This window comes from Microcaecilia unicolor, chromosome 3, assembly GCF_901765095.1.
Source record: "Microcaecilia unicolor chromosome 3, aMicUni1.1, whole genome shotgun sequence".
In the NCBI taxonomy this organism is placed as follows: Eukaryota; Metazoa; Chordata; class Amphibia; order Gymnophiona; family Siphonopidae; genus Microcaecilia; species Microcaecilia unicolor.
Genome location: NC_044033.1, coordinates 326,132,332 through 326,154,691, shown reverse-complemented (window position 1 = coordinate 326,154,691; position 22,360 = coordinate 326,132,332). Strand labels below are relative to the sequence as shown.

The 22,360-nt window shown below is 43.2% G+C and overlaps 1 protein-coding gene across 3 annotated transcripts in view; it reads right to left on the bottom strand.

The window, feature by feature from the left end:
* TFB1M (transcription factor B1, mitochondrial) overlaps positions 1-22,360 on the bottom strand; it is a 106,822-nt gene that overhangs the window by 12,646 nt on the left and 71,816 nt on the right. The gene's annotated exons all lie outside the window — the stretch shown is intronic.

Below are 22,360 nucleotides of genomic sequence, written 5' to 3'. Positions count from 1 at the left end.
AATCCCACCTCCCATGCTCCTTTCTGTGGAGAGCACATGCTCCACAGAAAGGCCACCATGCCACCCTCTATCCCCATGGCTACCTCAGCTCACATAGCACTTGCTGTGCCTGTGTACTGCATACCCACCCCCTCACTCCCCCCTCCACCAAAATCTGGACGTAGCCATCTGTCACAGGCTATGTGAACAGTATTGCACATGTCTTTAAAAGAAAAATAATGCATGCGACACCAAGAAGGCCCGTCACCTGGATCCTGTCTCCACCAACTTTTATTTTGTAGAAGATTCAGCATCCACAGGAACCTTGAGGCGTTCTGGCATCTGTACTGTAAAATAAGGCAAGAAGATCCAGGCCTCATTCGGCACACGAGGGAGCACCTCAGGGCCTGACGTACCGTGGACACTGCACCCCTATAACAGCACTATCCTGGTTCAAGGCCTGAGTATGCAGCTACCCACATACCCACTACAATGTGTTGCAGTCAAACCCAAACCTTTGAGATGACATGGAAAGAAAGACTGGAAGGGGAGGGATGTTGGACAGTACACAATGCAGCAGATATGGCACGATAAATAAGACAGACCAGAAAGACCAACAGTGGGAATCAAACCCACATCCCCTGCAATGAGAGGCCACAGCCCTAACTCCTATACCACACATATACCTGACAAAGGAGTGTGTAAGGAGGACAGTACACTTACCACAGAGGACTGAGAGAGCACAAGTTACCACCCAAATGGATGGCCCTCTCATGGCCCAGCCCCTCACTGATTTTATATAGCAAGTTGTGAGGTCCAAAGTGAAGTATGCTACCCTATGAAACATTCCTCAAGGCCCAACATAGGGACTATTCAAACTTCTACATGATAGTAGCACACAAACCCTTCCTTAGGGAAACCACTGCACCCCAGGAGCATGCCCATGAGTCATAGGGTGATGTGCAGCTCCTGCTATCTGTGAGGACCCCAAGACAGCTAAGTCTGATTACATCACCGACAGATGCCCCCAAACCTAGGTTTCCCACCTTGCAGTATGTAAACTGCCTTTGTCAGGGGGGTCCCAGTATAGGTGACTAGAAGGATGGGAACATCAAATTGGGTCCCTGCTATCTCTCAGCCAGCTGTAGACCCCATAGGCATGGGGACCCCCCCACATCCCTGACAACAGTTGTAACAATGGTCCCATCCATGCACCAGCACAGTGCCATACTAGGTCTCAGCCAGTAGGTGGCCACCCATGGCCTTCTAGCAGGGCCACAACCCATTTTGCATACCTGTAGGATCACAACCCTTCCAGTGTTTACTGATTAGAATTTATCTTTTGAACCCCCAAGTTTCAGCCCTAGATGGATCCTGTTTCTTTGCTCTCGGTCAGTTTTGCTCTGTGTGTATTCTTCTTGATAAAGATTCTCAAATGACTTCTATGTGCCCTTATCATATCCATATTGAACTACTGCAATAACATTTACATGGGCCTGTCTTAGTACTCCATTAAACACATACAATCTATCCAAAACACAGCTCTCCAAATTTGACCACATCACCCCTCTTAATTAAACATCACAGGTTACCAAGTTTTCTGCTGTATTCAATTTAAGCTGCTTACACTGGCGCACAAAGCTTTACACATCGACACTCCTGCGTCTCTCTCTCATCGCTCACAATTCTTCACACACCAGGAAGAACTCTCCATGACAGCCACCTACATATTCCATCAATATTCCACGCCTTTATAACATCCGCACACCTGGACTCCATACCCTTCCTAATAACACCCAACATTCTATTCGCTTTCCTAGCCGCAGCAGCACACTGAGCAGAAGGTTTCAGCGTATCATCGACGACGACACCCAGATCCCTTTCTTGATCCGTAACTCCTAACGCGGAACCTTGCAAGACGTAGCTATAATTCGGGTTCCTCTTACCCACATGCATCACTTTGCACTTGTCAACATTGAACTTCATCTGCCACTTGCACGCCCATTCTCCCAGTCTCGCAAGGTCCTCCTGTAATCGTTCACATTCCTCCTGCAACTTGACGACCCTGAATAATTTTGTGTCATCGGCGAATTTAATTACCTCACTAGTTATTCCCATCTCTAGGTCATTTATAAATACATTAAAAAGCAACGGACCCAGCACAGACCCCTGCGGGACCCCACTAACTACCCTCCTCCACTGAGAATACTGGCCACGCAATCCTACTCTCTGCTTCCTATCTTTCAACCAGTTCTTAATCCATAATAATACCCTACCTCCGATTCCATGACTCTGCAATTTCTTCAGGAGTCTTTCGTGCGGCACTTTGTCAAACGCCTTCTGAAAATCCAGATATACAATATCACCGGCTCCCCATTGTCCACGTTTGCTTACCCCCTCAAAAAAAATGCATTAGATTGGTGAGGCAAGACTTCCCTTCACTAAATCCGTGCTGACTTTGTCTCATCAGTCCATGTTTTTGTATATGCTCTGCAATTTTATTCTTAATAATAGCCTCCACCATCTTGCCCGGCACCGACGTCAGACTCACCGGTCTATAATTTCCCGGATCTCCTCTGGAACCCTTCTTAAAAATCGGAGTAACATTGGGGAGCGTGCCAGGTGCCCTTGACCTGGATTGGCCACTGTCGGTGACAGGATGCTGGGCTAGATGGACCTTTGGTCTTTCCCAGTATGGCACTACTTATGTACTTATGTAATATTCCACGCCTGACTAGAATCCATGTACCAATCTGCCTTCTTCTACGCAGTTCCCCTTCTTTGGAACTCCCTTCCCCCTTCTCTATGTACAAAAGTTGTCCTACCCAAAGTTTAGAGCAGAGCTTAAGACTTGCCTCTTTAAACTGGCCTTTAGGGGTGGAGTTCACACCTCAGCATGCGCTAGATGTGGACTCTTCAATACTGCCTGTACCCTATCCTCTTGCTGTTCATCCCCTTACCCAACTTGCCTACCTTTTCTGCATATTATCTCCTCTTTCCTATATGTAATGGAGTTCTCTTCTATATTTCTAAATGATTTCATGAGAGGCGGTATATCAAATCTCAATAAACCATAATTGCCAATCACTTGAACATTCCTCTAGTATTCTTAAATCTCTTTTCATTCTGTATACTCTCTCAGGGGTGTCCACTCTGTTGCAGATCTTACTGTGATCTGCAAAAAGACAAATACTTCCTTATAATCCTCCACAATATTGCTCACAAAGGCATTGATCCCCGAGGCATTCCACTAATCACTCATTTTATTTGATCTAAACCAACAGAAGTTGGAAAGAATTATACAAAACGAGGTTAAAATGATTGTCTATCTTTCTGAAAATGTAACAGAATGGGATGAAACTTGGCATGAGGAAAATACAGGTAAAGACAAATGGGCCAAACTGTACTGGGAGTTCCAGAGACATAAGCCTGACAAAAAATGTCCCAATACATTTCTATGGGGGGGGGGGGGGGGGGGGGGGGGGAAGAAGGCATTCCAGTTTCTGCACCATAGAAACAGAGTGAAATGTAGCAGTTAGACAAGTCAAGGCAGTTTAAAGATGAAATTCCCTACTCTTCCAAATCAAAAAACTACCCTCCCCCTTGCATTTTGCCTGATCTTCCCCAAACTGCCCCTATAGCTCAAAAACTACCCCCACCTGTGACTGCCACACCACCTCGCATACTATCCCCACACTCAACTACTACTCCAACCTTCCCATCCAAAAAAACCTATCCCTGCAAGTGTCACACTATCCCTAAAGTGCCCCATCTCCAAAAACTACCTCCTGCAACTCCCTCACACCCAAAATTGACCCCTGCTACTGCCATACCACTCCCTAAAACTACTACTTTCTGGAACTGCCCCACCTCACAAACCCCTGCAAGTTACCTCACATCTAAATACTACCCTACTCCCAACTTTCAACACCCCACAAACTGCCCAAGCCAAAAAGCTACCTCCCTGCAACTACCCCACCACTCCACAATTTGTCCTACCCCCAAAACTAAACCTCCACAATCACCCCTACATGCTCCAAACTGCCCCCCCCCCATCTAAATCGTGTCATCCACCATAGATATAACACATATATAGCACACACACAACACAAAACAGAGATACACATATACACACAAAACACATGCAGACCCCACAGATACCCAGGGAATATAAATAATTTCCTATCCCTGTTATTTCATTTTCTTTGCTGTTAATTGTACTGTGAATATTACTTCAACAATCATACAGTTTTTTTTACTAGTTGCTATCTATGTTGCGCTGGGCAGGCCAGATTAAGCCATTGGTGACCTTTATGCATACTCTGTGTCACTCTTTTTTAGCGGGGCCCTGTCAGAGGTGCTCAGGAGGTTAGGACTACCAACTCTGGCTTTCTTTTCAGAAGTCAGCAGAATTTGACATTAATATCCAGAAGCTAAAAGGAAGGGTAGTGTCTGTACTGTTTTCTCAGTTATAACTTCCATCTACAGTTTTCACCCTCCCCCCCATATGAATAAGCCTGTTCCGCCTGCCAGAATTGCCAGATGGTGAAAACTTTTCAAGCCCACCTAATCCTCTAAAGTAGCCCAAAAATAGCAACACATGGGGTGGGGTGGGGTAGGGAGGTCCCCACGTCTGTCCCTCCTTCAGCCCCCCCCCCCCCCGGCGTGGGCCTCCCCCAAAAAATGGAAGTAGCCCAAAATGTCGCAACCAGTGACTGTGAAAACCTGCCCAAAGCCATGGGAAAAATCGCAGAATTGGCAATTCAGCTGCCTGAATCCATCCTAAATAATGGCAAAGACTAACCTCCTTGGCAGAAACTAAGTAGGATCCAGCCAATGGAAAGGCATTGGAGGTGGAACACTGAAAGGCTGTTCTAGTGTCACGAAGGGAGGAGGTGATCTGAAGGAGTGTTGGAAAAATAATGAAACCCCTCTAAAAACTTTCCCAATACATTTCTACAAGAGAAGCACCAACAGTATACATGAACTGATATACTATAACATAAAGACTGAGGAAGTACACCTTTCAAACTGCCTTCCCCTTATCTCTCCTGATCACAGACACAAAAGCACACGCACAAATGCAAGCATTACCTGCAAACACACATGCACACACAACATGTACACACACAAATACACAACTCCCTCCCCCCCCCCCCCCCCCCCCCACTCACCACCACATTCATTTACATGCAGAGGAGCTGGAAAGAATTCCATGAGCCATGGACTGCATGCTTTCCCCACTTGTTTCTTCTTAGTAAATCCCATTATTATTCTCTAGTTTCTCTCATTCAATCAGTTTCTAATTCATGCCACAATGCTCAAAATTCCTGCACTGTAAGGAACAGCACTGGAGTTTGCTGCTACCACAATGCCCAAAAATAACTTCCTCATGCTCAAAACTAATAGTATGCAAATGATATGCACACTATTAGCTTTGGGCATGAAGAAGTAAAGTGGGCAGACTGTGCCTGGGCATTTGCTCAAGAACCTAGGCACAATCCTCCCACAGAAAGGGTTTGACAGGTTCAGGTTTTTCTCCCGCAGGAGAAAAGCCCAGACCTGTCAAACCTAAAGCCCTAATAGTCCAGTGGACTCCAGACCCCCTAAACACATAAAGAACCGGAGGTCTGGTAGATCCCCAAAGATATAACCTCCCCCCCCCCTGAAATTAAATATAACTCTGGTGGTCTGGTGAGGTTCTTGCCCAGGACCCTGACCTGACCTCCCCCCCCCCCCACTGCTGGATAGCCCTTACCGGTGCCCCTCCTTCCAACCCCCTCCTATCTTCTAGGATGAGGAAGGACTAGCACTCTCTCCCTCCTCCTGTGGGAACCTCCTCAAATGGCAGCGCCATGCCCAGTGCATCCTGGGATGCACTGGACAGGGCTTAACTACTATATAAGGGATGGGAGTTAAGCCCCGCCTGGACCACCAGGACTAGCCAGCGGTGGGTGGTGTGGGGGGGGGAGGTCAGGTTGGGGTCCTGGGCAAGGGCCCTTCTACACAATGAAGGTAGTATTTCCTTTCAGGGGAAGTTTGTGTGTGTGTGGTTTTTTTTTTTTTGGGGGGGGGGGGGGTCCACTGGACCACCAGGGCTGACACAACGGTCTTCCCTATTCCTTTCCTTCTCCCAGAACCCTAACACCAGCTCCAAGCTGTTTAGAATGCATTTGCATGCTATTTGCATTACATTAGTACATAAGTACTACTACTACTTATCATTTCTATAGCACATAAGTATTGCCATACTGGGAAAGACCAAAGGTCCATCAAGCCCAGCATCCTGTTTCCAACAGTGGCCAATCCAGGTCACAAATACCTGGCAAGATCCCAAAAAAGTACAAAACATTTTATACTGCTTATCCCAGAAATAGTGGATTTTCCCCAAGTCAATTTAATAATGATCTATGGACTTTTCCTTTAGGAAGCCGTCCAAACCTTTTTTAAACTCCGCTAAGCTAACTTTCTTTACCACATTCTCTGGCTAGGAATTTCAGAGTTTAATTACACGTTGAGTGAAGAAATATTTTCTCAGATTCATTTAAAATTTACTACATTGTAGCTTCATTGCATGCCCCCCTAGTCCTAGTATTTTTGGAAAGCGTAAACAGACGATTCACATCTACATGTTCAACTCCACTCATTATTTTATAGACCTCATTTTTTCATGCGCTTGCCAGGTCTGAGCATTGTGCTCCAGCAAATGCAGCCACTAGTCCGGCACTAATGGCCTCTAGCACCCGCGTTTGCTTCTGAGTTCTGCAGTCACTTAAAGTTCAGGTTAGAGTCATGGGCCTGTAAGATTTTTTTCTCACTTGAGATCCTGAACCAGTCAGCTGTAATGATAATAGACAGCACCTTAAAGCCCAATGCAAGGCTGCTCATCTTATTCATGAGCCTCCTTTGCAGGTCAGTTATCAAAAGCTTTGCTGAAAAGCAAATATACCATGATCAATGCAGATGCTTGATGTAAGTCATTAGTCACCAATCAGTGAAACTGATCAGATCTCGTTTGAGACGATGTGGTGAAACTTGTGGGCTGCAGCATCTGAGATAGCATGAATTCTACCTTAAAAATGAACCAAGAAAAGCCAAGATTTATCCCATATATACATAAGTACTAGGGCAGAATGAAAAGTCTTGGACAGAGATAGTGTACAAGGGCTGGTCCTTCTAACCTTAGAACCTGATGGGCTGCATAGTCTGAAACAAGTTTCACATTTCAGCGGCAGAAGCGTTGGTGTAAAATCTGACTAACTAAAATTATCCTGCCTTTATTGTAAAATTGAACACACTAAACACAGGAGGATACAATCTTATCAATTCTTTGTCAACACCAATGCTGTTATTTCTAGGTATAAAAGGCTATTTTGCAATGCTACAGCTAAGGAAATCATTTTAATCTAAATAATATTTGACATGCTAACTCCGTACTAGCAGTACTATCCTTTTCACTAATAGCAGTAATTCTCTGAACTCCCCCATAAAAGCAGCCTATATCACCATGGCAACAAATGCCTATCAACGCTTTTTATTTTCCATCACACCACTCTTTGTTATATTTCTTTATAAACCTTTTCTAATTTGTTTTATATTGTGTCAGTAATCACAAATATCAGAGGGCATGACTTCATTTCTGATTTTAGCGTGTGACATTTTTCCCGCATAGCAACTCAGGGTGCATTTGATTTTTGCCCACAGAATGTTAATGTACACATTACATATGCACCCAAATCCTGCTCCCCTGCTTTGGCCAAAAATGCTATTTGCAAACATTCCTGGAACCTCCAGACTGCACACACATAACCCTGTCATATCCACCTGACAGCACTGCACAGGTGTCCAAGCTCTACTAAAGAACAATTCCCATCTCCTCCCTCTCCCCACCGCCCTGCATTTTATACCATCTTCATCCAAGTATGTGGGGGAAAATGGACTATTGCTGGTCTCAGAAACTAATTTTATTCTATGTGGTAAACAAATAATAAACATAGAAATGCCACACTGAGTGTCCTTGATGCCTGCACCCTCTTTTACACTTCTCTCTCACCTTTTCCTATCTTCTAGTGTCCCCCCCCCCATTTTGTATGTTCTTTTCCATAAAGCTGTTTTACAGGTTGTGTCTTTCTCCTTTCCTTTCAAAGTCTTTTCTCTCTTTCCCTCTCATGTTTGCCTGCTCTGTAATACGCATTTGGCTCCCCCTCACTTCTCTTCGCCTACACTTATTTCTCACTCTTACAAAAATTTGGCACAGATGCAATATAGAAAACGTTTAATGGTGTACGGCATGAAAGCATATTTAATCCTATGTTATTTTAGCACTAAAATGTATATAACTAGTGCCTTTCTTTAATGAGTCTCTATTTTCATATGTTTTAACGATGCGTGTGCAAGGAGATTCTACTAAGTTCATGAGCTGGTGGCGGTCATGACTGTTGCTGAGACAGTCCTAAGCACATAAAAAGTTGGTCCGGAAACCTGGTGTCTTTCCATGGGGTGGAGACTCCTAGAATGCTGATCCTCAATCACAGGTAAATAAACTTGTCATACTATACAAAGTGACCCTAAAAGGGATGGCAATGTCTAGTATGTGTTTTCCTAGAAGGCAAGGACAGACGGTGAAGGCAATAACTGAAAAAACATTTATTTCACAGCAAAATCCTGGGACTGGAGGGCATGAGATGCTATGGTGAGACAACAGCATCCTTAAAAGTAGGGGTGGGGGACCAGGGTTCAGTTTCTAAAGTCTCAAGCAACATATCTCAACAGTACTTGCTGGTCAAGGTGCCGCGCGCCATTAGGCGCGCGAAAGCTTTCCTTCTAATAAGTTCTGGGAGAAGAGGATATTTCTCTGGTAAGTGAACAAATTTTGCTTGTGCTTTCGGAACTTGAAGATTGGGGTTTAAAGGAGGAACTGTAAGTTAGTGATAGGCTGATATCCTTAATACTTTAGCAAGTTTTAAATTACGGAAAAACTCAAAAAACACTAAGATGGAGTCAGCAGTCCAGCAGCGAGAGGGGTGCTATCCAGTCTTTTGCATTGAGTGTCACATGTATGATTATCTCCCAATTGGTGAGGTGTCATATGTGTGTGCCCGATGCAAAGAGCTCCTAGCTCTCAGAGAACGTGTCCGTTCTCTTGAGGCTAGAGTAGCAGACTTGATGGAGCTGAGGGAGACAGAGAGGTACATAGAGGAGACCTACAGGGATGTTGTAGAGAAGTCCCACCTCCAGTCAGGTAGCCCCTGTGCTACCTTGGAGGAGGGAGGTCTCCTAGAAGGAGAGCATCACCCTGGTGAAGTAGGAAGTACTCCTGTAGCCAGGACCTGCCCACCAGGGGATGTATCATCCTTTCGCACCGAGGATATATCTCCAAATGTTGCCCGGGAGGGAAAGGTTAAGACAGCTGTTGTACTTGGTGATTCGATCATTAGGCATATAGATAGCTGGGTGGCTGGTGGACGTGAGGATCGCCTGGTGACTTGCCTGCCTGGTGCGAAGGTGGCGGACCTCACGCGTCACCTAGATAGGATTTTATATAGTGCTGGGGAGGAGACGGCTGTCTTGGTACATGTGGGTACTAATGACATAGGAAAATGTGGGAGAGAGGTTCTGGAAGCAAAATTTAGGCTCTTAGGTAGAAAGCTGAAATCCAGATCCTCCAGGGTAGCATTTTCTGAAATGCTACCTGTGCCACGCGCAGGGCCCAAGAGACAGGCAGAGCTCCAGAGTCTCAATGCGTGGATGAGACGATGGTGCAGGGAGGAGGGCTTTAGATTTGTTAGGAACTGGGCAACATTCTGGGGAAGGGGGAGCCTATTCCGAAAGGATGGGCTCCATCTTAACCAGAGTGGGACCAGGCTGCTGGCATCGGCGTTTAAGAAGGAGATAGAGCAGCTTTTAAACTACAAATGGGGGGAAGGCCGACAGTCGCTCAAAAGAGCATGGTTCGGGATAAGGTATCTTTCAAAGATATCACCATAACAGGGAAGATAGAGTATCCTGATAGTGAGGTTGCAAAAGAGATTGTAGTAGATCGGGTATCTTTAAATAACAATAAAAATCAGACAAAAGATTGCCAATTAATACTGTCAAGTACCAAGCATGATGTACTTAGGAACAACAAACATAGTTTGAAATGTCTATATGCGAATGCCAGGAGCCTAAGAAATAAGATGGGGGAGTTGGAATATATTGCACTAAATGAAAAATTAGATATAATAGGCATCTCTGAGACCTGGTGGAAGGAGGATAACCAGTGGGACACTGTCATACCGGGGTACAAATTATATCGTAGTGATAGGGTGAATCGGATTGGTGGAGGGGTAGCATTGTATATTAACAAGAGCCTTGAATCAAATAGATTGAAAATTCTGCAGGAAACAAAACACTCCTTGGAATCACTGTGGATTGAAATTCCATGTGCAAAGGGGAAAAGGATAGTGATAGGAGTGTACTACCGTCCGCCTGGCCAGGACGAACAGACGGATGCGGAAATGTTAAAGGAAATCAGGGACGCAAACAAACTGGGCAACACAATAATAATGGGGGATTTCAATTACCCGCATATAGACTGGGTTAATGTAACATCTGTACACGCAAGGGACATAAGATTTCTTGATGAAATCAAGGACAGCTTCATGGAACAGCTAGTTCAGGAGCCGACAAGAGAAGGAAAAATACTAGACTTAGTCCTTAGTGGTGCTCATGATCTAGTGCAGGGGGTAACGATACGAGGGCCGCTTGATAACAGTGATCATAATATGATTGGTTTTGATATTGGCATTGAAGGAAGTGAAACTAGGAAATCAAGTACGCTAGCGTTTAACTATAGAAAAGGTGATTACGACAAAATGAGAAAAATGGTGAAAAAAAGACTGAAAGGAGCAGCTCGCAGAGTAAAAAACTTGCATCAGGCGTGGATGCTGTTTAAAAACACCATCCTGGAGGTTCAGGACAAATATATTCCACGTATTAGAAAAAAGGGAAAAAAGACTAAACGTCAGCCGGCGTGGCTAAACAGTAAGATAAAGGAAATCATTAGAGCCAAAAAACAATCCTTCAGAAAGTGGAGAAGAGAACCAACTGAAAGTAACAGGATAGATCATAAGGAATGCCAAGCCAAATGCAAAGCGGAGATAAGGAGGGCAAAAAAGGACTTTGAGAAGAAATTAGCGTTGGAAGCAAAAATACATAGTAAAAATTTTTTTAGATACATTAAAAGCAGGAAACCGGCCAAAGAGTCGGTTGGGCCGCTGGACGAAAATGGTGTTAAAGGGGCGATCAAGGAGGACAAAGCTGTAGCGGAGAAATTAAATGAATTCTTTGCTTCGGTCTTCACCGAGGAGGATTTGGGGGGGACACCGGTGCCGGAAAGAATATTTGAAGCGGGGGAGTCGGAGAAACTAAACAAATTCTCTGTAACCTTGGAGGATGTAATGGGTCAGTTCAGCAAGCTGAAGAGTAGTAAATCACCGGGACCTGATGGTATTCATCCCAGAGTATTAATAGAACTAAAAAATGAACTTGCAGAGCTACTGTTAGAAATATGCAATCTGTCCCTAAAATCGAGTGTAGTACCGGAAGACTGGAGGGTAGCCAATGTTACTCTGATTTTTAAGAAGGGTTCCAGAGGAGATCCGGGAAATTATAGACCGGTGAGTCTGACGTCGGTGCCGGGCAAGATGGTGGAGGCTATTATTAAGAATAAAATTGCAGAGCATATACAAAAACATGGACTGATGAGACAAAGTCAGCACGGATTTAGTGAATGGAAGTCTTGCCTCACCAATCTAATGCATTTTTTTGAGGGGGTAAGCAAACATGTGGACAATGGGGAGCCGGTTGATATTGTATATCTGGATTTTCAGAAGGCGTTTGACAAAGTGCCGCACGAAAGACTCCTGAAGAAATTGCAGAGTCATGGAATCGGAGGTAGGGTATTATTATGGATTAAGAACTGGTTGAAAGATAGGAAGCAGAGAGTAGGATTGCGTGGCCAGTATTCTCAGTGGAGGAGGGTAGTTAGTGGGGTCCCGCAGGGGTCTGTGCTGGGTCCGTTGCTTTTTAATGTATTTATAAATGACCTAGAGATGGGAATAACTAGTGAGGTAATTAAATTCGCCGATGACACAAAATTATTCAGGGTCGTCAAGTCGCAGGAGGAATGTGAACGATTACAGGAGGACCTTGCGAGACTGGGAGAATGGGCGTGCAAGTGGCAGATGAAGTTCAATGTTGACAAGTGCAAAGTGATGCATGTGGGTAAGAGGAACCCGAATTATAGCTACGTCTTGCAAGGTTCCGCGTTAGGAGTTACGGATCAAGAAAGGGATCTGGGTGTCGTCGTCGATGATACGCTGAAACCTTCTGCTCAGTGTGCTGCTGCGGCTAGGAAAGCGAATAGAATGTTGGGTGTTATTAGGAAGGGTATGGAGTCCAGGTGTGCGGATGTTATAATGCCGTTGTATCGCTCCATGGTGCGACCGCACCTGGAGTATTGTGTTCAGTACTGGTCTCCGTATCTCAAAAAAGATATAGTAGAATTGGAAAAGGTACAGCGAAGGGCGACGAAAATGATAGTGGGGATGGGACGACTTTCCTACGAAGAGAGGCTGAGAAGGCTAGGGCTTTTCAGCTTGGAGAAGAGACGGCTGAGGGGAGATATGATAGAAGTGTATAAAATAATGAGTGGAATGGATCGGGTGGATGTGAAGCGACTGTTCACGCTATCCAAAAATACTAGGACTAGAGGGCATGAGTTGAAGCTACAGTGTGGTAAATTTAAAACGAATCGGAGAAAATTTTTCTTCACCCAACGTGTAATTAGACTCTGGAATTCGTTGCCGGAGAACGTGGTACGGGCGGTTAGCTTGACGGAGTTTAAAAAGGGGTTAGATAGATTCCTAAAGGACAAGTCCATAGACCGCTATTAAATGGACTTGGAAAAATTCCGCATTTTTAGGTATAACTTGTCTGGAATGTTTTTACGTTTGGGGAGCGTGCCAGGTGCCCTTGACCTGGATTGGCCACTGTCGGTGACAGGATGCTGGGCTAGATGGACCTTTGGTCTTTCCCAGTATGGCACTACTTATGTACTTATGTACTTATGTCAGAGTTAGGGTCCATGATTATACAGGTTGAAGAGAACCACAATATCCTGCAAATTCTATATAGTGCAATTAGAGTTGTGAGCGCAGAATTGGGGATTTATACAAGCTTTTCATTGGTGTAAATGGCTATGCCTAAATTCTTCTCACATGGACGGTGCTATGTGTATTCTATAAACCGTGCCTATTATGAGATTTATAGAACACACACAGATACGTTTTCTATCCACGCTGATTTTTTTCAGCACCATATACAGAATCTGGCCCTATGGCCTCCACATTACAAGAGTGGAAATGTATATAATCTTTTTAAACGGTTGTTTCATTTGTTTTTCCATTCCAGATCAAATGTCACGTGTGCGCACCCTTTGCAAAATTCCCTCCAACGTCAGAAGCCGGGAAGATCTGTACTACGCGACAATTCTAGGAAAGTTGATTGCCACTAGGTCACCTTTACAGAATAGTGATTAGTGCTCAACTTTGGGCATGAGGACTTAGCTAAAATCTGGTGTGCGACTAATTGAAGTTGGGCACATAAATGACCCTATTATATAACACCACATCTAAATTTTGAGAACACTTCAGAACCACCCATGCCCCTTCTCATGGCAACGCCCCCTTTTGAGTTGCACACGAGACAATTTAGGCGCATGTATATCCTGATTAGTGCCAATTAACATCAATATTTAACGAGCCGTTATTTAATCGGTTAGTTGGTGCACGGCTCTAGGATCCACGTCCAAATTTGGGCGACCTTTATAGAATGCAGGAGTATATATTAAGAAAGTTCACATTTTTTAAACAGGGAAAGGGAAATGGGACTTGATATACCGCCTTTCTGAGGTTTTTGCAACCACATTCAAAGCGGTTTACATATATTCAGGTACTTATTTGTACCAGGGGCAATGGAGGGTTAAGTGACTTGCCCAGAATCACAAGGAGCTATAGTGGGAATCGAACTCAGTTCCCCAGGATCAAAGTCCACTGCACTAACCACTAGGCTACTCCTAGAGGCTGCACTGTGTGAAAAAAGGCATGAACAATCACACGTGTGCACTATTGGGAAAGAGTGTGAATTCTTTATACAGACTGCATCCTCTTTACACATAAAGGAACAGAACAGCAGCACTGATACAGCATGTGTAAGCATGCACTATCTGCTATTCTATAAGAAAGAGCGGAACTGCAAGGTGGAGCATGGGAGGGGCATGGTGGGCACATCTCTAATTTAATGCACGTAAGTTACAGAATACTATCAGTTATGTGATTAGCATAGATCACTTAGGCGTGCGCATTTTTGCCTGCCATTGACCTGGCGTAAGTGATCTTGTAATTTTAGGTGCTTCAATCAAATAGAACCCACGCCAGGAGAAGTAATATTCAATCAGTAATATTTAAAAAACAAACAGCAACAATCATTCCTTTGTAAATCACTAAATATGAAGAGACAGAGATAAAAGTAAAATTTATAAAATATAGGAGTGAATGTTCAGAATTCCAAGTCACTTACTTTTGTAAACCTGAGAGCTCAATTTTGAAACCAACCATCATAACAGCTTCCCATAAATGCTCATAAACATCATTTACTCCCTCCTTAGTAAAATGAAAGTGAGTTTTTTTAGTATTATTTTGTGTGTCAATATCTACCAACAATGTCTCTTTTTCTCTCAAGTGAAAAACAAAGGCCACTTAAATGTCCAACAGTAAAAGGCTTAAGAGGTTCTGAATATTAATCAGTTAAAGTGGAGAAGTAGCCCAATGGTTAGTGAAGCAGCCTGAGAACCTGAGGAACTGGGTTTGATTCCCATTGCAGTTCCTTCCGACTCTGGGCAAGTCACTTGGGAGGTGGGGGGTCTTTTACTAAGCAGTGATAGCATTTTTAGCTTGCAGTAGAAATCAGCTGGCGGTAAACACCGAGATGCCCACAGGAATATAATGGGCGTCTCAGCGTTTACTGACAGCTGATTTCTACCGTGAGCTAAAAACGCTACTGTGGCTTAGTAAAAGACCCCTTAACCCTCTATTGCCCCAGATACAAAAGAAGCACCTGTGTATAATATGTAAACTGGTTGATTATAACCAGAGAAAGGCAGTATATCAAATCCCATCTCCTTTCCCTAAAGCATGACTACAGTACTTATCTGAAACTTTCTAGGCATCGAATGTGTACAACAGAGTACCCTGTTTCAGAAAATCCTTCTTCAGGTACAAAGGTAATTCCATCAACACCATCAATGACAGAATGCCAAAAGTCTGCTGGTCGATCAATCCGACATGCTAATGCTGATTTATGATAGTATACTATGGGGGTCTTTTACTAAAGCTTAGCTCAAGTTATCTGCAGCAGGGCCCATAGGAATAAAATGGGCCCTGGAAGATGGCCGTTTGAACCGGTCGCACGTCTCCACGCTTCCTGATAATATCGTTATGCCTAAACGAAGAGGGAAAGCAGCGGCCGCTGCTCCCCTGGGCCGACATACCTCTTCGTCGAGTGGCCCCATTGATTTGTTTGTGCGGAGACCGGCGGTATCCACAGGATCGGAGGGCGGCGGATTGGCGGCGTCAGCGGCGAATGGAGGTCCTGAGACGCTGCCCCTGCTTGAGGTTACCCTCAGCACCGATCAACGGGCTCCTCCCCCGCAACCCCAGAGTGTTTCCTCTCCAGTAATGGCGTCGTCTCCGAAGCTGCCTGGAATTGGCATTGCGAGTGAGCCGGCGGGAGCTGGGGAAATCTTCCTGGAGAGTGAAGGAGTTGAGGGAGACAGAAGCCCTCAATCAACCCTGGAGAATGTTAACTTAATTGCGGGAGGAACGATGGAAAAGGTTAGAGGTTCAGAAGGGGAGAAATTACACACCAAAGGGCTACAAATGCAAGGTACTTTATCTTTATCCTTCTTAGAAGAAAAACCAGCGGAGATTACCCTGGAGAATCTTTAGGCCTTAATTACTAGTTTGGGTAAAGCCATATGTCCTCAAATTCAGGGCCTTGAGTCCCGGGTCAAAAAAATTGAAGAGAATGCTTTGGGTTTAGAATCGGAAAGGAAAGAAACATTGGTTAAGATAAACTCTGTGGTTGAAAGTTTGGAGAAAACGCGAGACCTGCAAATCAATATTGTAAAAGATGTTTCCAACATGAGAAGAAAAATTGAGAACTTGGAAAATGTTCAAAGATCAAAAAATTTGAGATTTTTGAATTTCCCTAGGGTAGTTACTACTACCCCAAGAGAAATGATTAATAGATATTTGAAAGAAATTTTGAGATTCACAGATGATATTTTGCCTCCAATGACTCAAGTTTATTATCTGCCTACTAAGATTACTGATGAACCTGTACAACAACTTGATCAAACACTGGATGTTTCTGCAATTTTAGAAACACCAACAGCAGACTTAACGATTTCTGCAACTTTATTAGTTACTTTAGCCTTAGATAATTATGAAAAAATTCTTCAAAAATAGAGAGAAACATTTCCTGGGACTTAAGGTCCGCATATTTCCTGATGTATCTAAAGATACTCAAAAGAAGCGTAGACAGTTTCTTTTGTTAAAGCCAGGGGTGCTCCAACTGGGTGCAACTTTTCTTTTGCGTTATCCTTGCAAATGTATAATTTGTCATCAGTCGGTTAAATATGTTTTTTATGAATCTGTACAACTATCTGAATTTATAACCGCCAGAAGCTCTTTGAGGTGAAGCTCTTTAATGGATAAGGATACTGATATATAGACCGGTTTAGTTTTCTTTAATTGATTTAGTAGTAAAGCCTCCTAGTTGTAAATCTTGGATCAGTGTTGTGGACTTGAGAGTACTTAGTCAAAAATTTAATTTTGTGACATTTTCTTTAACTTTATAATCCGACAATGTACCTTTTCTGTTTCAAATGTAATGTTTAATATTTTGAAACTAATAAATATAATTAAATATAAAATGGGCCCTGTTGCAGATAACTCGAGCTAAGCTTTAGTACATAAGAACATAAGCACCGCCATACTGGGAAAAGACCAAGGGTCCATCAAGCCCAGCATCCTGTCTCCGACAGTTGCCAATCCAGGACTCAAGAACCTGTCAAAAACCCAAAAACAAAACAAAAATTTAAATTAATAATGTTCAATGGACTTTTCCTTCAGGAATCTGTCCAAATCCCCTTTAAACTCAGCAAAGCCAACTGCTGTCACTACATTCTCCGGCAACGAGATCCAGAGTCTAACTATGCGCTGAATAAAGAAAAACTTTCTCCTATTTGTTTTAAATCTACCACATTCTAGCTTCATCTTATGTCCCCTGGTTCTATTATTGTTAGAAAGTGTAAACAAACGCTTCACATCTGTCCGCTCCATTCCACTCTTTATCTTGTAGACGTCTATTATATCACCCCTCAGCCGCCTCTTCTCTAAGCTCAAGAGCCCTAACAGTCTTAGCCTTTCCTCATAGGGAAGTCCTCCCATCCCTTTTACCATTTTCGCCCTTCTCTGCACGTTCTTCAATTCCTTTATATCTTTTTTGAGGTGCGGTGACCAGAACTGAACACAATACTCGATGTGAAGTCTCACCATGGAGCAATACAACTGCATTATAACATCCACGTGTTTGTTTTCCATCCCTTTCCTAATAATACTCAGCATTCTGTGAGCCTTCTTAGCCGCCGCAGCACACTGAGCAGATGTTTTCAACGTCTTATCCATGATGACTCCCAGATCCCTTTCTAGGTCTGTAACTCCTAAAGCGGAACCTTGCATGACATAGCTGTAATTTGGGTTCCTCTTTCCCACAAGCATCAGTTTGCACTTGCCAACATTGAACTTCATCTGCAATTTGGACGCCCAATCTCCTAGTCTCGCGAGGTCCTCCTGTAATCTTTCACACTCCTCCTGTGACTTGACGACCCTGAATAACTTTGTGTCATCTGCGAATTTAATTACCTCACTAGTTATTCCCATCTCTAGGTCATTTATAAATATATTAAAAAGCAGTGGTCCCAGCACAGACCCCTGAGGGACCCCACTAACTACCCTTCTCCATTGAGAATACTGACCATTCAACCCTACTCTCTGCTTCCTATCTTTCAACCAGCTCTTAATCCATAATAATACCCTTCCTCCGATCCCATGACTCTCCAGTTTCCTCTGGAGTCTTTCATGAGGCACTTAACGCCTTCTGAAAATCCAGATACACAATATCCATGGGCTCCCCATTGTCCACATGTTTGTTCACCCCCTCAAAAAAATGCAGTAGATTGGTGAGGCAAGACCTCCCTTCACTAAATCCGTGCTGATTTTGTCTCATGAGCCCATGTTTTTGTATGTGCTCTGTAATTTTATTCTTACTAATAGCCTCTACCATTTTGCCCGGCACCGACGTCAGACTCACTGGTCTTTAATTTCCCGGATCTCCTCTGGAACCTTTTTAAAAAATCGGCGTTACATTGGCCACCCTCCAGTCTTCCGGTACCTCGCCTAAATTTGGCTTCCAGAACCTCTCTCCCACATTTTCCTACATCGTTGGTACCCACGTGTGTCAAGACGGCTGGCTCCTCCACAGCACTATCTAAAATCTTATCTAGGTGCCGTGTGAGGTCCGCCACCTTCGCACCAGGCAAGCAAGTCACCAGGCGATCCTCGCGTCCACCAGCCACCCAACTATCTACATTCCTAATGATTGAGTCTCCAACTACCACAGCGGTTCTATCTTTTCCCCTGTGGGCTGTAATCGGAGACATATCCTCGGTGCGAGAGGATAATACATCCTCTGGTGGGTAGGTCCTGGCTACAGGAGTACTTCCCTACTTCACCAGGGTGATGCTCTCCTTCTAGGAGACCCCTCTCCTCCGAAGTAGCACAGGGGCTACTCGGCTGGAGGTGGGACCTCTCTACAACCTCCCTGTAGGTCTCATCTATGTACTGTTCTATCTCCCTCATCTCTACCAAGTCTTGTACTCTAGCCTCGAGAGAGCGGACCTGCTCTCTGAGAGCTAGGAGTTCTTTGCACCGGGCACACACATATGACTTCACACCAACTGGGAGATAATCAAAAGACTGGGTAGCACCCTTCTCGCTGCTGGACTTCTGACTCCATTTCATTAATATATGAGTATTTCAATATATTAAAACAAGCTACAAAATTAAGGATGTTGGATAGACAAAGTGTCTTTAGAATTTTAATATGATGTATTTTGTTGTTTTGTGATTACTGTTTGGATGTAATGAATGTATTGTAGGAAAACCCTAGGTTCCTTTACAGAACACTAGAAAACTCTAACATTGGCACCCGTAGCATTAACGTATGTGCAAATGTCTGATTCTAGCAAAGATGTATATATCTTACAGTATTCTGTAAGTTATGTGCAGATTTGGGAGCCCCAGCCTGTGTCCTGTTCCTGTTGCAAATACACACTATATAAGTACTTGGGCAGAATGTTTGCATTTATGCATGTGTGTGTGCTTATATGAATACAGATGTCATTTATTCTAAATATGTACAGATGAAACAGGCACGTAAATATGGGTGCCTAGTTTACAGAATTGCCTTTATACTGTGTGCCAAGTAGGTTGCTAGCTAGTAGGAGCAGGAATAATTACTCTTATACATCATTTCTACAGCACTGCATGGGTCTAGCAGCACTATAAAAATGCTGAGTCATAGTAGTAATAGTAATTTTCATACTTTAACCCTCATCCCCCCCTCCCTAACTTCCCCAATGTATCTACCAAAGACGAACCTTCTTTTACCACAATAACACCTGTATTTGTTCATGCAGCAACTGGCGAACACCGTTGCAGTACCATGTAAGCCACATTGAGCCTGCAAATAGGTGGGAAAATGTGGGATACAAATGAAAAAAATAAATAAAATAACGTTTACAACAATGTACGTTCAAAAGGGTGGCAGTGCCCTTGCTACAGGCCCGAAGCTTATAGATGTCTAATGTCTGGCAGGTGTGTTGACTCATTGAGCCAATTATTTCACCAAGACTGAAAGAACCCACACGAAGAATTAGCTATCTGATTAGGCTCTATTACTTTAATTTTTTAAATAACTTTAGTAGACATTACAGGTTGTGTGACAATCATGAACATGATCTATTTACATGAAAAAGACTGAAATATTCTCTGTCTACCATTTTAGAACTTTGTGCTTCTATTTACTGATCCTAAGATCAATTTCACCAAGCAGAATGAACAGCTATCAGTAGACATCATCATCCGAGTCAAACAAAGCATCTGTGGCAAAACTCCTATGTGCCAGATTATTACTTGGAAACAAAATAACTCCATAGAGGTTTAATATGAAAACATTTTGCTTTTTTTTTTTATAGCACTAAACTATTTTGGAAACTTCCTATAAAGTCTGAAGGTTAATACAAATCTTGCAAGGTCCGCCTCGCAAATAGAGTGCTGTAACCTAGCTGAACAGACATGGCATGAACTCCAACGAGAAAGGAGTATTCTCACTAATTAGGTTTGGGTTTTATTTATTTATTTATGTAAAAGCATTTCACCTTTCCCAAACTATTGAGATTTATTCATTATTGCTGCATAGTTTCTTTGCTTTAGAATTGAACTTGAATTGTTTTGTGAGAATATTTTATGTGTTTGTATTTTAGTGCAGTATGACATGATTTACTGTATTTTGCACTCCTGCTGAGAATGTTTTTCTGGATCGACAGGTTAAAACTCCACTCATCTGTTCATCCAGGATCTCTATGCTCACTCTTTCAAAAAGCAACAAGGGAAAAGCAGTTCTCCTCAAACCAGTGAGCTTTCCTCATGGCCACACAAGTCAGTCTGTTTTTCAGAATATCCACAACATATATGATGTCTACAAGATGAAATATACAATTTATCTCGTCTACTGTAAATTCCTTGAAAATATCCTGATGCTGTGTGGACATGAGGGCAGATGTGGATACTATTCCTCCAAATTGACCATTTTATAATTTTTAAGAAACCACTCCTTGATGCCTAGTAAAAGGTATTTTTCACAGGTACTCAGTAGTGGCCATATGTACTGTGATGTCGAGGCCCAGTGTTCAATTCTTGCACTAGGCAGGCTGCAGAGGTACCATTTACTAACCCCCACCCCCAAACACACAAAGCCTCAGGCAACATAGTAATTACAGGTCACAGGTTCCATGATTATACGGGTTGAAGAGAGCTACAATATATGGTTTCCAGCCACACATGATCATTACAATAGTGGAGATGTATATTACAAAAAAATAAACAAGGGCAAAACTCTCAGGTGGTTTTGCATGAACACCTTCAGAGCCACAACTAACACTAACTAAGCTACAGAGTAGCTGCTGAACCAAAAAAAAAAAAAAACTGTACACTTAACTTTGCCTCAACTGAGCACAAAGGCTAGAATTGCCCTTCATCAAATTGTTCATCCATATAGCAACACAGCAGATGATGGCAAATGAAGATCAAACTTGCCCTTCTAGTCTGCCCAGGCATTTACTGCTATAAATGCCTCTCCACGCATGTTACCCTGGTCTTCTTACGACACGCAAAAAATAATTTCACTCAGTTCTAGTTATATTCTACAGTGCTACTAAACCACTCTAACAAAGCTCAAAACACTGCACTGTCAGACTGCAGTACCTGGTAAATGAACACACAAAAAAAAAACTGTAGAGTCAGGTCCCAACACATCCTGTGGCACACACACAGACGCTCCTTCCCAACACATGCCTCTCTCTCCTCACAAACAGAGGCAAAGAACTTGTATTTATCTCTAAGCAGAATCAGCACTTTCCATATCTCCATTTTGCACACTCTTCCTTACTCGCTGCATGAAAAGATGACTTATTCAGCATCAGTACTATGCATCCATCATACAAATCTCATTCGCAAGACATACTTCACTCTGCATCGGTAGGCGACGGAAGATTGGAGAGACAACTCAAAAACACAGAAAGCCTAGAGACATGAGGTAAGAAACACTGCTTAAGCAAAGAGCAATGCCTTAGATTTTTGGCAGTTATTTGTTTGGAAGTCCATTAAAACACCATCATTTTACAAATTAAGATGAATAGACTCCAGTAAGTCTTGACTTAGAAAATTATTTTGGATAATTGCTTTGAAAGGTACTGGCATAAATATACTCAGTCAAACTAGCAGTGGCAGATTTTAGTTGATGTAGCATGGCAAAAGGCTCTCCTCTGATGCTCGGAAATGTTTCTCTTCACAGCTGCAATCAAAACTTCTTTTTTTTCATTCAATGTACAAAAACTCAATTCTCTTGGGGATCCTTTTATTAAGGTGTGCTGAAA